The 17,851-nt window shown below is 47.1% G+C and overlaps 1 protein-coding gene and 2 long non-coding RNA genes across 5 annotated transcripts in view; all 3 read right to left on the bottom strand.

The window, feature by feature from the left end:
* LOC120097505 (uncharacterized) overlaps positions 1–238 on the bottom strand; it is a 97,413-nt gene extending 97,175 nt beyond the window's left edge. For both annotated transcript variants that reach the window (XR_015640426.1, XR_015640428.1), the window contains exon 1: positions 99–238. This is a non-coding gene — a long non-coding RNA (uncharacterized LOC120097505). The remainder of the gene's footprint in view (positions 1–98) is intronic.
* The window catches only part of Erich1 (glutamate-rich 1), a gene marked incomplete at its 5' end in the record, with an annotated part of 52,793,804 nt that overhangs the window by 10,369,012 nt on the left and 42,406,941 nt on the right, over positions 1–17,851 (bottom strand).
* The window catches only part of LOC108348412 (uncharacterized), a 28,201-nt gene continuing 24,117 nt past the window's right edge, over positions 13,768–17,851 (bottom strand). For all 3 annotated transcript variants that reach the window (XR_015640411.1, XR_015640410.1, XR_015640412.1), the window contains 2 exons: positions 17,597–17,696; positions 13,768–17,495 (listed from right to left, as the gene is read on the bottom strand). This is a non-coding gene — a long non-coding RNA (uncharacterized LOC108348412). The remainder of the gene's footprint in view (positions 17,496–17,596; positions 17,697–17,851) is intronic.

Here is a 17,851-nt window from a genome sequence, read left to right as displayed (position 1 = left end):
CACCCCCACCCCCACCCCCACCTCCTCACCGACTTCTGCCACCAACTGAACGAAACAAGCAAGGGAATTCGACACCAGGAGCAAGCAACAGAAGCCACCTTTTGGGAAGTGTCAGACTTGATGTCTCCAAGACCTGGATCCGAAAGCCCATCCCCTCTGTACAGCTTGAGATATTTAATAAAGTAAAGCCCCCAGGATCAAGGGCTGAAGTCCCTTCCATGCCTCCATGGAGCACACTGGAGTCCTCCAAAGCCTGCCTCGCGTCTGTCTCTCTCCAGAAAGCCTTTCATGCTGCCTCGCCAGACTGACATTTTGACAAGTTGCCACGAGTGACATCTGATTTGTACAAATTTCAAGACTAATAAATCTACCTGTCAAAGCGGAAACTTTAAAAGGAGCTGAGCCCAGCGGGCATAGTTTAACAGAACTCAAGTTGATGAAAGTGTAGGATGGAGAAATTATATCTGTCACAATCCACCCACATTAGTTCTGCAGAAATGTTGGCAACTGAAACAAACGTCTTTCACGGGTGTTACCAGAAAAGAAAAAAAATTAAAAATAAAAATAAAAAAATTTAATCCCAAAAGAAGATTGTTAATACCCTGAGTAACAAGTAACAGTTCTATTTGTAAACTAACAAATTCTATTTATTTAATTTTTAATTTTGTTGCAGATGTTAGAAGTGGCTCTCCCTCCTACCTCCTTAGCTGTCTCGCATGGAATCCGGACTTTCCACCCAAGCTGGGGCCATCAATCACGCGGTGGCTCCCAGCTGGCTGGCAGGGTGAACAGAGGCGGTAGCAGCAAGCATGTAGGGTGAGGCAGGAGACGCTGCCCTCACTCTGAGTCCTGGAGAACCTGCCTGCACCCTGTTCCCTCTGGGCAGGCACACAGGGCCTCACAGCCACCCCCTCACCCCACTACCATTTAACCCAGAGCCCCAAGTCTAGCACCCATTCTGCATGCTGCAAGGGGATTTCTGTATGTAGCTTATGGAGATTTGTGGGGAAGGAGAGAGAGAGAGAGAGAGAGAGAGAGAGAGAGAGAGAGAGAGAGAGAGAGGTCTAAGAGATCTAGAATCCTGGCTTTTTTGTTTTCCCTTTCCTGTATGAAGGCCACTTTCGTCCTGCATCATCTAGTCAGACACGTGCGTGCGGCAGAGCCCTCTGGTCAGCAAAGAGAGAGGAGTAGAGGACAAGGGCCTTCTTAAGATTCTGTTCTATTTAGGATACACAAAGGAGAAAGTCTGGAACAAAGGCCTCTGTATCATGCAGCCTTCCCCCCATGCCATGCCATCCTCCAGAAGTGCCTGCTGCTTCCCTTGCAGGTAAATGACCATCCAATGTAGTCTCAACGAGCCATAGCATTTAAACAAGCCCTGTGCTCAAGGTTTTCCTCTGAGTTTAAAACGAAATCCAGTGTGCGCTCTTCCTCTTTCAGGTAAGAAGCAAGCAGGCAGGGACAGACAGACTGATAGACTATTCCCTCTCATGTTTATGTAATAAAAGGGGACCCTCAGGTCACCCAGCATGTCTACCATGGAACTCAGAGCTTGGTGGGAATAAAGTCCCACACTAGGAGATGTCATAGGCATTTTCCCCACCTGTTCTAGAATTTTCTGCCTGATTTTCACTTGACTGGGACCATATAAATCCCCCAAAGCCTTCTTTTTTATTTTAGAGTGTGCCCCGGGAACTCAACACAGCTTAATAAGGAGCATTCTGGCCATGTGGACAAAGACTGGGACCAACAGGGATCTCAGGTGACATGGAGGGCCCAGCACAGAGACCTAGAGCAGCCCCTCTTTTAGATTAAGGACCTGGTACCAATCTCTTCTGAAGCAAACTGGAGCTGCCACACGGCTCTGTCCAATTCAACATTTCCCTGTCAATTAAATATTTGCGAGGCAGATTCTGCATCCGTGACACTCTGCTCGGCATTGTGTGAATTACGGAGAAGTGCAAAAAAGCCCGATCTCGTCCTAAAAGAGCTTACGGTCCATCTGGGGTGTGGAAACAGTGATAAACACCATGCCAGAGAACACAACCGAGCGTAGTGGAGAACAGAGTTCAGATAGGGAAAGAAAGCCAAGGACCTGAGGGGGCACCAGACCTTGCTCTGTCAACTGGGTGCCCCTATACTGAAGGACATGGTTGACTGTATTTTCCGTGGGGTTTTGTGAAGAGGCACGGGGCAGTTTTATGCTCTAAAGATCTGAATAAAGCTGTTGTCCTCAGCTCTGTGGGTTGAGCTACCCAGGCCCATCTTCACCGGGGCCTCAGGTTAGGAGCCAGCAACAAACAGCAGAGGAAGGACTACCTGGATAAATAAAGAAGCGATCTGGGTTTGAAGAAGCATCTGGTTTTCCGGAGAGATAGGAACGGGGCTGTACTCTGCCCTAGCACGGCCTGTACACCTATAACCCATGCTGCAGCGGCTCCTAGACTCCCTTCTCCATACAGGGAACCCTGGACCATCCCCAGCCCATTGAAAGCAGGCAAGGGTAACGCGCAGCTGCCAGAAGAGGAAAGGCAGCAAGAGGAGGCACAGCAAAACACCAACCTCGCTTTGCCAGACTGGGTTCGGGTAAAACCACAAATGAGGAAGGCATGTCTTGGAAATAGAAGATCCTAGAATGAGGAAACCAAAATGTTGTGGTGGGACCCCCAGGTCACTGAGCCACTCCCTTCTAGTCAGGCTCACCACCCTGAGATGGGAATCAAAAAGCAGTCTTTCTGCTTACAAATGGAAACCTTTCTTTCCCTCCATCCGGGCCTTGCCTGGAGCTGCCTGCCTTGGACAGTGAACTAGGCTTTCTTTATATGGTGCCTCCCCCTGAAAGCCAGGGTCTAGGTGCATAGAGGATGTGTCAAGCTTTATGGATAAGTTTAAGAGGAAGGGGAGAGCTACAGTGAGAGTCATCAAGTGGATCATGTATGGAACATAGAGAATCCAAGGTTCCTATAACAGAGAGCTCCGCTGTCTATGGGTTACCAAAAGCACAATCCCCATCATATTTGATTCACATACGTGGTGGATGGAATCAGAGTACCTCTTTAGAGAGGACAGTCGGTAAGCCAGTGCACAGAAAGCTTCTATGTCTGACATGCAGTCTCACAGCAAGCTGGCAGATTCAGAAACTGCTGGATTCGGGCTTTCCTTTGAGACCGTTGCCTCTTATTTATTTTCCCTTGGCAAGACAGTCCCACCAGGGAAAGACTTGGTCGTGCCAAATGTGGCTAATTAAAAGAAAAATTGTTTAAGCTTCCCCCTACCCCCAACGTAAAATAAGCACTCCACTTTACAGTCCGTTGAACTGATGTTTGTTCAACACAAAAGTCCCTTACCTGGAACACTGAAATCTACTTCCCTTTCAAATGAGCTTCCTCTGGATTGGCAGGAATAAATCAAGTTCTTAGGAGACATAGAGGTACTGCCTGAGGCCTGGGTTACAGCTCAAAGCAGGCCTACAGCGCTGAGGCCCAGATGGGAGCTGCGGGCCCCAGGGCCTTCACTCACGTGAAGAGTCTGCCTTGCCCCTGGACAGCCCCTGTCCATGTAATTCCATAGCCCATTGCCTCCTGTCTGGGGCCCATTACCCACACGGCAGGAGAACTTCAGCTTAAAAGAATGGAGGCCCAGCTCTTTCTACTGCCTCCAGGCAGCAGTTTGAGTTTTGCAACCAAAGAGAAAAGGAAAAGAAAAAGGGGGAGAAAAAAAAAGAAAGCTTGAACTGTTTTTCAAATGTTCTGGGTCTTGGCAAACCCCAAAATGCCTTTTGCCAACTGCTTTTTCCCTTGATTTTTAAACCTCGGGTGTATTTCCAGAACGATCTGATCCATCTGCTTCTGATTCGTTTACACTTAACTCATTAGGAGGCTGTTGCGTAAGAAGCAGTTTGACGTCCCCAAGATCCCGAGCGAAGGATTCTTCTTCCCCCGTTGGGTCCCACAGGGGCATCTTGCCAGCAGAGCATGGCGCGCACACCCCTGAAACTCGAAAGCCTGCTTGGAGCTCCAATCCCCCAGGGTGAGAACAGGCTTCACTGATGTCCGCACCCATCACTCATCCCGCAAGCTCCGCCCAGCACACCATTATCACTGTTATCGCTGTTATTGTCATTAAGAACATAATGGATGGCGGCCTGCACATTAGTGCTAAAGGATGGGTGCACTCCCCTGTCTGCCATTCTTCATTCCGGCCTCCAGACTCATCTGGCAAGGAATTCACTCCTCAAACACTCCCAGCAGTGCCTGAGGGAGAGCATGCTGCACAGAGCTTACCTTTAAGCGCCAATGCTCTCCAATGCTTGCCAATGCTCACCCGACCCCCATTTGCCTTCTGCATGGACTAGGAGTTCTGGAAAGGTGGGAGAGGGTAGTTTCTGAGGAGAAAAGCAGGGCTGGGCTGCCCATAGCCGGGACAGAAACACCAAAGACAAAGACAGATTTCCAGAGTGTGAATGACTGCCTCTGCTCTATGCCCTTCTTTACCAAAAACGAATCTTTTCCCCCAGCTTCCATTACTTTGCTACCATAATTTCCAGTCCCACGTTGATTTCTGCTCTTTAATACAAAACATACAAACTACTATATGTTCAATGGGGCTCTTCATAAGGAACCTAGGGGACCAAGGACAAATGATGGAGGCTTTCCCAGACATCTAGAGACACTTTGTTTTCCTTGGGGTCATTGGCCCAATGAGCAAGACACTAAGAAGTGTAAATGATTCCCACCAAGAAGAGAGCTCAGAAGCTGGGCTGAGGAGCCCCAGGAATTGACTGTCAGAGAGCCAGGCTGAAAGTGGCCAGCTAGATGTCTAGGAGAAGAAGGCATGGTCCAGAAAGAAGGTGTGAGGGTGAAGCCTCAGCAGCACAAGGTATAGCCTGCTGGTGCATGGACAAACAAACAAAGCCAATGGAGGGAAGTAGGTTGTAGGTGATTCCGCTAAAAGACTAGTCTCAACCTCAGAGCTCCTGGGAGTGAGCGCAGGGTCTGAGGGAGGAAGCAGGGTCAGGAGGGCGGGACTTTGGGAGAATGAATCTGTTGTGAAGGTGCAGAGTGGCTGGATGTGATGATTGACAGAAGGCAGGAGACCAGTCAGGAGTCTGCTGTAATAACACAGGCATGTAATGACAGCCATCTCAAAGGGGTTGGTGACAGAGAAGGGGGGAAACGAATGCAGTAACTGGGCTGGATGACTCAGTGTCAAGGGCCCTGAGGAAGGGGGAAAGAGTAGCTATGACACAGAGTGTGTCATCTGAGGGCAGGACCTTGGCAACTGTGGGTGGCATTTATGTGACAGATAATAAACAGAGATACAGTCTAAGTTCATACATGAACGATTTCTGTCCTCCCCAGTGAGGCGCACCAGGCTCCCTCATCACTCTGGGTTCCATGTCCTTCCAAAACTCATGTGGATGTTTACCTGCTGTTATAACCATTGAGAGAAGTAAAGTTCCTAAGAGGCAATTAGATCATGAGCAGATCGAGGCTTTTATCACAGGAATGGGTTCCATGCTATAAAAGTAATATTGGTCTACCATACACAAGACCTGTTTGAGCCCCAGCAGCAAGAAAACAAGCAAACAAACAAACCATGTATATAAGGAGCTAGAGAGATGGTTCTGTGGTTTAGAACTCAACCTGCTCTTCCAGACTCATGCAGCTCCCAGCACCCATGTAGGTGCCTCACAACCACTTGAAACTCCAGCTCCAGTTACTCAAACTTCCTTTTCTGTTCTCCATAGGCTTCTGCATGCTCAAGAGCTTGAATATACACACACATACACATACATACACATACATACATATACACACATACACCCATACACATGAATGCACATAATACACATACATATATACACACATACACATACATGCACACACATACACACATACATACACATACATACACACATATACACACATACACATACATGCACACACATACACACATACATACACATACATACACACATATACACACATACACATACATGCACACACATACACACATACATACACATATACACATACGTACACATACATATATATACACACAGATACATACCCACACATACACCCATACACATGAATGCACATACATACACATACATATATACACACATACATATACACACATACACACATACACACATACACATGCATACACATGCATACACACATACACATACATGTACACACAAACACACACATACACACATACACATGAATGCACATACATACACATACATATATACACACATACATATACACACATACACACATACACATGCATACACACACATACACACACATATATACACACATACATATACACACATACACACATACACATGCATACACACACATACACACACATACACATACATGCACACACAAACACACACATACACACATACACATGAATGCACATACATACACATACATATATACACACATACATATACATACATACACACATACATATATACACATACATATATATACACATAAACATATATACACACATACACATACATACACACACATACACACACATACACACACAAACACACACATGCACACACAAATACACACATACACACATATATACACACATACACACATACACATATATACACACATATACACACATACACACACACATACACACATACATACACATACATGTATACACACACATTTATATACAGAGAGAGAGAGAGAGAGGCCTGATTTTCTCTCCCATAGTAGTCTTTTTGCCTTCCCGCCTGAGGTGACTGTCACATTTGCCATTGATATGCCCCTGAACTTCCCAGCTTCAGCGCTGACAGACAAACGGCCTTCTATTTTATAAAGCTATCCAGCACCAGGCATTCTGTTAAAGTAGCAAGAAAAAAAAAATCCTGTTTTACTGTTGAAGACCTGGGACTTAAACTGGGTTTATTCATTCTCTCCCCCAACCCCTGCAAAAAATTATAATAATTGTACAAAGAATGCACGGGGACACCAGTGTCTAGCTGCACGTGTCTTCTTCCTTCCGACTAGTTCACTAAGCTGTGCCCCCATTGTTCTCTGCTCTCTTCCCTGGTCCTCACCTGCCTCACACCCACTTATATCATCTAATCCATCCTGAAAGACCTGAAGTACCCTTCGCCCGCCTAAATCCAGACTGAGTCTTAGTCCCCTGCACACCTTCCTCTCTTCTGGATCCCGAGGGTCCCTGTGGCCTCTGTAGTCATACCCATCTGATTTCATCCTGCTCGCCTGTGGCAGCTCCTCCCTCACTATTTCCCGACAGTGAGGTGCAGGGTGACGGCTGAGGCCAGGGCCCAGCCTTGCTGCTGAGGTAGTTGATGGCCTTGGGCGAGTTACTCAAGCTCTTTAAGTCTGTTTCCTTAGCCTGTCAGTTGGAAATAAAAGGGTTATTGTGGAGATCGGATGAGAGCATGCCTGGCACATGAAAGGCACTCTATGAACATGCCCATCAATATAATGACAGCTGTTGTCAGCAGCAACCCTGTGAAGGGAGCCGCGTGTTCAAAGCCTTGGCCACGGCAGATCCTTAAGGGCTGTTGTTCCACTCAGTTCCTGATGATCTCAATGACGGTAGACAGCCTTTCAGTGCCGTGTACTCATAGTCCTTAAAGAATTACATTTATTTGATGGCATTTAAAACAAATGGGTGGGGTGAGAGGATTCCAACATGCTTCAGACAGGGCATCTCGAAGACCAAGACAGGGACTCAGAGGCCAGTCACAACCCAAGCAAGTCGTCCTCAGCCTCCCCAAAGGAAGGGAGCCTGGCTGCTCACCCCTTTTTGGCTTCATGGTCTCTACCCTACGGACAGTTCCCTCTCTTGGCAGTCAGGGGAACCTTCTCAAAGTACCAGTCCATTCTCCTACTAGCGTCAGCCAAGGAAGCTCCAGGAGAGACAGTGTGGAGAGAGAAAGAGAAGCACGTGGGGCCCATCACTGAAAGTCTATTCTAGGATGCACGTGGCTCCTCTGTAGAACACTTGCCTAGGATGAGCAAGGCCCTGGATAGGATCCCCAGAATTGCAAATCATATTAATAGACATTAGTAAGAATAGGAAATTAAATGGATACATTTCTTTCTGGTGCCAAGTCTCCTCCCACAGTCCCACCAAGCCCCTCCCATCTTGTATGTGGTCACCTGGAAGCTAATATGTGGAAGCCCTTGGCAGCTCAGAGCATCTCCCCAGCCACAACACCTCTGGCTGTCTCTCTATGCCTATCACCCATCCAACCCAGCTCCTTTCAGCCATCGTGGGGACAACTGGAAATGAGGCAATAAGGAAGCCCGAGAGCTCACCAAGAGCTTGCTTCAAAGGGAAGAAGAGCCTTCAGCATCCCTCCTCTGAAAAACAAAAACAAAAACCATAGGAGGTTTGAAAAGAAGGAACGATGAAGACCTTTTACAGAGAGAAGGGCCAGTATTCTGCTAACTGTTATCAAAGGCCTGTATCCCATTCTTGCTTCCGTTTGCTTCATAAATCTATACTTCGACAAAGTGAAAGAAGAGATGTCTTCAAGGGCCAAGCATGAAGATAGAAACCCAACAAGGGGTCCACATCAGAGGCCTCTGGAGGCGAAGGGCCAGACAGGCACCAGGGAAGCCGCAAGAAACATTTGCGGACCTGTGCCAAGCACAGCCAGAAGCTTCCCGACTCTACATTGACCTGGAAGCCATTTTTGCAGTTGGCAGGGTCATCTGGCCCTTGGAAACAAGTACCAAGCTTAGATGGGACTAAGTAATGCTTTCCTGTACCTGGAAGGTAGGATAAGAAAGCCAGAAAGTGAGCAAAACTATCTCTCAGGGCCACTGGAGCAAGGGAGAGCACACTTGGAGAGGAGGCCTGGGGCCATCTGTCCCCAAGTAGAACAGTGACTAGAAGAAGCCTCCCTTTGCCCCCAGTACCCTCAGAAGAGGGTTGGGACGTTCAGACAGAACAATTCAAGATGCTGATGAATCCACCTCCATCCAGGTGTAGCCTCCATGGGACAGTGGGGCCATTTGTTGGGCTCTGTGAATTACTTATTAAGTCTAGATCCTGGTGAATGACTCTTGGTTTCCTTTGTATTAGGGATTCAAGCCCCCCACACACACACCCCCAGACACACACACAGGCACCATAGGAGACGGGAGGAGTCAAACCCCTGAAATGAAGTCTATCTGGGGCTCTCAAATGGCACAGTCTGTGCTTGGGGAAATGTCACTGCTTGGCTGGGAACATGGAGCACTGGCAGGCAGGGAGAGGCAGAGAACGGAACCGAATTTAGGAGTGACTGGAAGGTCGACAAGAAAGAAAAGCCAACGCACAGCATATATACATAGAAACAAGCAGCACTTCTGAGCCTGGCTGCAGCTCTTGCAGAGCACCGACAGTGCCTCCGGGCTTGAAGTTCTTGCAGTTCCACATGGTCTGTACTAGATGAGACCCACACCAGGCTTGTTCCTGGGCGTCCACCTTTGTCTCTGTTTATTCCCACGCTTAGACCACAGCTCGGCCGCCTCCACGGACAATATCACTATCATACAGCACATGCACATAAGTGTGTGGACAATATCACTATCATACAGCACATGCACATAAGTGTGTGGACAATATCACTATCATACAGCACACGCACATAAGTGTGTGGACAATATCACTATCATACAGCACACGCACATAAGTGTGTGGACAATATCACTATCATACAGCACATGCACATAAGTGTGCACACAAGTGTGCACGTACACACACACACACACACACACACACACACACACACACACTCCAATCTCCATTCAGATGCCTGTCAAACACCATGGATCTCCTGACATCTAGGCGTGTGTAGTTCTTCCCCAACCCCAAACTCAGCACACTAGAGCCAAGTGTGAGTTAGTTTGATCCCAGGTTGTTCTTGTTTTCTGGAGATTTGAGTACATCTCGCTCATCCCACCAAAACTGCCATGGCCCCCGAGTTCAGGACCAAAAGATACGAAAAGGTTCACACTCAAAAGAAAACCGCGGCATGTGGGGGTTTGAACTCACTTAACCATATGATAAAGTCTGGACAGGGAGACTAGAGCTGTTTGCCCAGAAAGAAAATATCTATGAAGCCAGACTAGGTCAAGAGGAGGGATGGGCTTGTCTGGTAATTTTATTATTGAAAGAAGAAAAGAAAGATGGGGGTGGGTGGGAGTAATGGTCTCTGAAGTCAGGATCACTCTGTGTCACAACACACGTCAGAAATAAAAGGGAACTCGCTGAGAGATGGTGCTCAGACTGAAAGGCCACCTGCCTGCTGTCTTAAAGACACAAGAGCCGGGGGTGGCTAGGCACTGCAAGATGAATGCTCCTGGCAAGGGAAATGGAGGTAGGGCTCCCAGAAGGCATGCGAGCAACACAGAAAAACTGTCTTGTCTCCTCTCTTCCATATATATACATACTGCACTCACCTTATAACAAAGAAAGTCTGTGAACATCAAGCAGAGGGGTTCTCAACGGCAGGCAAGAGATGGGGTAAAGAGTGTGTGGCCAAGAAGAGGGTGTGGGGAGGGAGGCAGAGGGGTAGAAATACACAATGTGGGAGAGTGTTTTGTGACTACTCAGGAACATATGAATGCTTTTAGACTATCGGTCTCAGCGTGCAACACCCAGGAGAACTTAGTCGACAGGACATAAATATTTCTTCTATTCATAAAAATATCTAATCTACCCCCATTTTCCCAATCGGACACTGGAAATGTGAAGCCCCGAGAAGGAAGTGACTTGACCCAGATCACATAACTGGCTCTTAGCCACACCAGGGTAAGACTCAAACTTGCAGATATTTGTGCATTAAAACCATTGTTTTTCCTGTTCCACGTTCATAGAACGCCCAAGAGTATCACTCAGGAGATGCCACGGTGTCACGAGTTAACGCGGGGGGCTTCTGACGTCAGATTTGATGTGTGGCTCTGCAGATGGCCAGCTGAACGATTTAGAAAACTGCTTAACCTCTCCAATTCTCTACGTCCTCCTCCGCAAAATGGGTTCCCACCTGGCGTAACTGCCCCATGGGACTGTTACGAGGAGGTGAGGACATGGGACAAAACTGCTTGGTTTTTATGTCTCAGGTAGTACAGACCCCTGGGAGACTGAGGCAGGGGGAAATACTTCCCAGGCCGTCTGGACTTATGTAAAGTTCTAGGGCAACTGGGCTACAGAATGAGAGCTCATCTCAAGAACAGGGAGGAGACCTTCCAAGGGTTTGTCTCTCTGAATCACTTCTGCTCCCTTAAAAAACAACACATCATCAAAGAGATTTCCTGAGATCATGTATCATTCAAGCCAGGGATAAGATAACCAAAGGCCACCAAGGGTAATCCCAGTCTAACCCTCTGTCCCCAAGGACACCTTACATGGCAGGACAGCAAATGCCAAATGCCAATAGCTCACAGCCCAGCTCCAAATCTGCTGTGGGACGCTACCCCTTTTCTACCTACTGTAACTTTGTAGGTAAATCACAAGCCCTGTGTCCTTGCAAAGGTCTCTTGCTGACTGTCCTTTGATAGCTCTTTATAAGGGAAATTGTCCTGAGGTTTTAGTGACCTTATTGATTCTGTCCCTCCTGCTTTAAAAAACGCCTGTGTTTGGGTGGATAAAATCCGTAGGTTAAACACAGGTGAACGTTCCTTGACACGCCACAGGAGGACAGTGGGGTCTGAATGAGCTTCCTACTGTCACGGTGATGGAACAAATAGAGTGACTTAAAGCGGTTTATCTTGTACTCTTAACGGCCACAAGTCTGAAATGGTTATCAGGGGACTACAATTGAGTGGTGAACAGAGCATGTTCCTCTGTGAAGGCTCCGAGGAGGGGCCGGAGGGTTCCTTCCAGCTTAGAACTGCCCCCCTCTCTTGGCTCACAGTTCCTCCATCTTCAAAGCCAATAGCCATCTGTCTTAGTTTGGGTTTCTGTTGCTATAAAGAGACCCCATGACCATGGCTACTCTTATCCAGAAAGCATTTAATTGGGGCTTTCTTACAGTTTCAGATGTTTAGTCTGTTATCGCCATGGCGGGAAGCATGGTGGCACACAAACAGACACGGTCCTGAAGGAGCTGAGAGTTCTACATCCAGATGGGCAAGAGAGTGACACTAGACCTGGCTTGAGCTTCTGAAACCTCAAAGCCCACCCCCAGTAACACACTTCCTCCAACAAGGCCACACCTACTCCAACAAGGCCACACCTACTCCAACAAGGTCACACCTTCAATAATGTCACTCCCTATAAGTTTATGGGAACCATTTTTATTCAAGCCACCACAGCTAGTCAACTCTTTTTTATACAATATCACTGACTCTGGGTCCCTGGTTTGCCTTATTTACTTCCAAGAATTCCTTTGATTACATTGGACCCATGGATATCCAGAACACACAATTTCATCTCAAGGACAACTGATCAGCAGTTGGAATCCCATCTGCATCCTTTACCCTCATATATCTATATCTATCTATATCCATATCCATATATCTATATATCTATCTATATATCTATATATCTATCTATATATCTATATATCTATCTATATCATATATATATATAAATATATATATATATATATATATATATGAGGCTCCAGAGCATTGGGACAATTCCAGCCAAAAAGATGTTCATAAAAGTGTCACTCTTCATCTGATACCTGACATCAAAGTGTAGACTCCTCCCAGTCTTCTATCTAGGGACACCATTACCAAGAGGAATTATCCTGCTCTGTTGTTCCTAGGGATTTTTTTCATGTGTGTACTAAGTTCCCTGTGTGGACAATTATTCCACTTGTTTCGAAGTCTCTCTCTCTCTCTCTCTGGTTTTGGATTTATTTTTTGTTTTGGGGTTTCTTTGGGTTTTATTTTTAGAAACAACCAATTATGTAGCCCAGGCTAGCCCAGTACTCCTGTTTCAGCCTCCAGTGTACAAGGATTACCAGCATGCACCACAGGGCTGGCGCTCCATTGGTCCCTTTCTCACTGGGCCCAGGACAGTCTATACTCCTCACAGAGGATATGCTCTTTCCCCAGAACATTCCTCATCACTGACCTCAGGAAATGAACCACACTACAGCTGAAGTACACATGAAACTGGCTAAAACCCTGTCTGTCTCCCTCCTCCTTGAAGAGTTACAACCTAATGCCCTACACTGGCAGCAGGTTCAAAACTCTACCATGTGTGATTACAAGAAGGCAGTGGCTTCACCCTCCAAGGCAGGGATAAGTAAAGGTCATAATAGAAAGGAAAGCTTGACTGCCCCTTAAACAAATTTCCTGCTCTTCTGAAAATTGAATATAGAGTTTGGACAAGTTACTTCAAGCCACTTTTAGCCTGCTGCTCATCTAGTCTATAAAAGAATGTTAGATTCACTCTAGGATTGCTTATGAACTCTCTAGCATTCTGGATTGGCTTCTTAGTCTGGAGTAATTCAGAATGCTAAGAAATGTAAGAAAGTAGCAAGATTGGTAGGGGGCTCAGAGCTGTAGGTTCCAGGAATCCTCTACCATTGGTAAGCCAGTGATGATCCTCCCAGGCTTGGTTCATGAACATCCTATCTCATGAGTACTGATGACTTAACTTTCAGGTTTACTTAGGGTTAAAGTACCTCCCGATATTTCTAAATATTGGGGATATCCACAGGATACTTAAAGCATGCATTTTTCTGGTAATCTGCTTCCTTATGGTTTGAATGCTGTGAACAGACACCATGACCAAGGCAACTATTATAAGGACAACATTTAATTGGGGCTGGCTCACAGGTTCAGAGGTTCAGTCCATTATCATCAAGGTAGGAACATGGCAGCATCCAGGCAGGCATGGGGCAGGAGGAGCTGCGTTCTACATCTTCATCTGAAGGAAACCAGGAACAGACTGAGCGTCCCCAGGCAGCTAGGAGGAGGGTATAGCCCACACCCAGAGTGACACACCTACTCTAACAGAGCCATACCTACTAATAGTGCCACTCCCTGGACCAAACATATACAACCCATCATATCTTCCATTAAAAATACCTTTTATTCAATCTTTGATGATTTTATACATGTATCCAATATATTATGATCATATTCATCCTCTTCTCCTCCTATCTTCTCCCAGACCCAATCTATACTTACTTCGGTTATATAATCCCCAAATTCTCCTCCTCTTCCTCCTCTTCCTCCTCCTCCTCCTCCTCCTCCCCCTCCTCCTCCCCCTTCTCCTCCTCCTCCTCCTCTTCCTCCTCCTCTTCCTTCTTCTCCTTCTCCACCTCTTCCTCCTCTTCCTCCTCCTCCTCCTTCTCCTTCTTCAATAATCTACAGAATCTATATATCCGTGGGTATGGGTCCATCCATTGGACTAAGAAACTGACTCTCTCTCCCCTGCCAGCCGTCAACTGTTGAATAGCTCCTCAGCTAGGTGTAGGGGCTCATGAGCCCCTCTATGCTAGAATGTTGACTAGCTTGATCTTGTGCAAGTCTCATGCCAGCTGTGGCTGCGGGTTCCTGAGTGCAGCATTCTTAATAGCTTTTGCAGTCTTTCTGTACCATCTTCCAAGATATTCTCTGAGCCCTGGTGGAAGGGATGGGGCTTCCCTTCTCATCAGATAGCTCTGATGAGACCTGAGAGCTACACAAATCACTGGCTAATTTTTTTCTCCTTGGGTTGCTTCAGATTTCTTACTAGGACTCTGGAAACAGCTACCTCTTGCTGAGCGCTCAAGTCCTTGCAACTTCAGAGGTGCTGGAGGCCTTAGAAGCTTAGGCTGTGCCATAGAGTTGAGGGCAAGGCCTCTCTCTACTATGGTTAGTTCTCAAGACCAGTGATTCCCGGTGATTGCAGTGTACTGCATTAAACCATAGTCTCTCCCTCGTTCTCTCTTTCCTTCCCTCCCTCCCTTGCTCCCCATCCCCCCACCCCCCAATCTCCTGTACACTTCCTATTCATCCCCCAAATCTCCTAAGAAGTCCAGTGGGGGCTGAGTTATGGCTGAATGCAGTTGTGGCCTCTCACCAGTGTTCAATTGCTCATCTCTTGCTACAAGCGAGCAACATTGTCGTTACCCAGGTTGTGCCCGATTCTTTCATCCTTCCCAGGAGGCTCAGGCACACATCGGTTGCTAGCAGACCCACATCACAGCTCTCCAGGCTTGCTCAGACATGTCTAAGTGTGGCTAAGGCTCAAGTGGGGACTCCCTGCACACTTAATAGCTGACGGAATGCCCCAGAGCAAAGGCACTGTGTTTACGCTGCCCAACCAAGCCAAGACCAGTAAGAGAAAACTACAAAGGAGAGGCAAAGATTGCTTGCCTTGCATGTGAAGCCAGAAAGCTATAGATCTGTCAGTCCTGGAGCGGAATTTTTTCCAAGGGTCATGAGTACCATGTAATGTGAACCATGAAGCCATTTGCTGAGATGCCCCCGCGTTAGACACTCAGTGCTTGGGATCAGTACGTCTATCTTCTCTCGCTGCGCAGTGGCTGATGAAAACATGCCTCTTGAACTGTCCTGAAATAAAGGTCACTGGCTGAGCCACCAGCTTTGATGCCCAGGATGAATAACCACCCTGAATTCCTCTCTAGACTCCAGTTCTCAGGGCTGATGCCTTTCCTAGTTGGCCGTTGGAGCACCATCTGCAACTGGCAGGGCTGTTTCCACGTGACTGGGTCCGAACAAGATGCTTGGGCGCCATCATATGTGCTGGGACCAAGTTCATCAGCGTGGAGGGCTTGGGGACTGAACCATGAGACTCCGTGGAGCAGCGAATCTATACTGTCAGCTTCCTCAAGAGTCGACCTGGAGTCGAAGTGAAAACATTTGGCCTTGGGCTGTAACTCCTTCAAATGCAAACTCACCAAGCCTTCGTTTCCTGAACTGTAAAGTGGTCCTAATGGCACATGCGTCACAAAGTTGTTGTGACAAATCAAGATGACTACATAAGCGGACTTTGTGAGCTGTAATTAGTGTTTCCCAGCTGAGCTCTCCCCGTGTGCCTATTCAGCTCTCTGCACCCACTGCCTGGCACCCTACTGCTATATAGAATGCCAGTATGTATTAAGTAGTTATCGAGCGAACTTGATGTTTGTCTGGAGAACAGAGACAATCAATACTTAACTGTTTTAAGGGAGGTAAACCTCTCTCTAACTTATAGAAGTTCTTTCAGAGCACATCAGTCTACAGGGCTGAGGTGGAAGCTTGGCTCCACGAAGGAGTTCAATCCCGGATGCTCTGTCCAGAATGGGACTTGCCTTTCGTATATCAAAAGCAAAGTAGCAAAGCTGTGCTTCACAGATCTACCTTACTGGACAGCTCAGGGGCCCATCTTATCCATTGACATCTCTCCACATACTGTTGAAGGTGGAATCCTCAACAGCTGCCAGTCGCTATGTGCCATGAGCTTTGTGGATTTTTATGAGCTGGGCTCCCCTGGGGAGGAAAGGGAGGGCTGCCAGGAGGAACAAATACTGTGGTTTGCAAAATGGGCTCACCCTGCCTTATGTCCAGTGTATGGGGCACGGGGCACTATGATATAAAAACGCTATCTGAAAGTCATATTGAAATTGCAGTGCCTTGGTGACAGCGTTTAGAGGTTGGACTTTAAAAGGAAATTGGGCACGAGGGCAATATCCTCAAGATTGCCAAGCGTGGCTGTGGGCTGTGTCTGTTAAGGATCAAACTCAACTTCTTCGGTGCTCGTATTTCCATCCTCGAGAGAGCTCTTTTGCCATGAAATGTCTTCCACTGGGATGTGGTACAGCATGGAGCCCTTGCCAGATGGACTTCACGGCCTCATAATCACAAGCGGTCTATGATAATTTTCCTTATAAATTATCCACTCTGATAGTCCGCTAAAGTTGCTCAAGAATAGACTAAGAAACAGAGACAGAGTTACTACACGACAGCCACCCGAATGGTGGCATAAATACAATCAGCTCCGTCACGGAGAGTGGAAACAGGGCCATGATCAAGAAGAGGCTTCTCGGAGGTACTGCGTTTGAAGCCAGACCTGAGTCCACATGAACCAGCTGGGAGGAAAGTGAAGTCATCTGCATAGACTTGGAGCCAAACAGCGATGCAGCTCCTCCAAGGGTTGTAAGAAGGATGTGCGGCAACGGATCCTGAGCAATGGGGGCAGAAGCATGGGGTCGATACTGCCTCTAAGTCATCCCTAACGCGAGAAGGAACAAGCAGAGAGTCCGCAAGAAAGATAAGAGCAGGTATGTGGCTTTAAAGGACAATCTGGGTGGAAAGGACACGAGAGTCAGTGCATCTTAAGTCACTGCAGTCTGGGTAGGAGCAAGCGGGTGGTGGCATGCTCAGGCGTGAGGTGGGAGCTCGAAGGTCTGAACGCACATTGACTCCACTTGAGCTACCGCGTCCAGCAGAAGCTGCAAGAGCAACGGGAAAACAATCTCAAGCGCCGGGGGGAAATTATGAGAATCAATTTCAGGCGATCTTAAAGTCTTACGGCATCTGAGGAGACATAATTAAAGTAGAAAGATAGATCTTAAGCACAGATCGTTCACAAGGCCTCAGGCTACTACTTAAAGAAAAAGGAATAGAAGAAGGCACACCGATATGTTAACAGCCATTTTCTGGGATCGTCGCTGCTTTTCTGCTTCCGTCTGTATTTCTGTTAGTTCTGAGGGTTCTGGTGCCGCTTGTGTATGTCTTCTGTAACCGAGAAAAGGTAGAGGCACCAATCATTTATAAAGAACACTGCTACCTTCTCACTTTCTGAGTGAGTAATAGAAGGTTTTAAAGTTCCCACTGGTTGTTTGGTTAGTCGGTTGGTTGGTTTTGAAACAGGATCTCATGCAACCCAGGCT

The sequence above is a fragment of the Rattus norvegicus genome, chromosome 16 (assembly GCF_021556685.1).
Source record: "Rattus norvegicus strain SHRSP/BbbUtx chromosome 16, alternate assembly SHRSP_T2T, whole genome shotgun sequence".
Taxonomy (NCBI): domain Eukaryota; kingdom Metazoa; phylum Chordata; class Mammalia; order Rodentia; family Muridae; genus Rattus; species Rattus norvegicus.
This window is presented reverse-complemented; position numbering and strand designations above follow the sequence as displayed.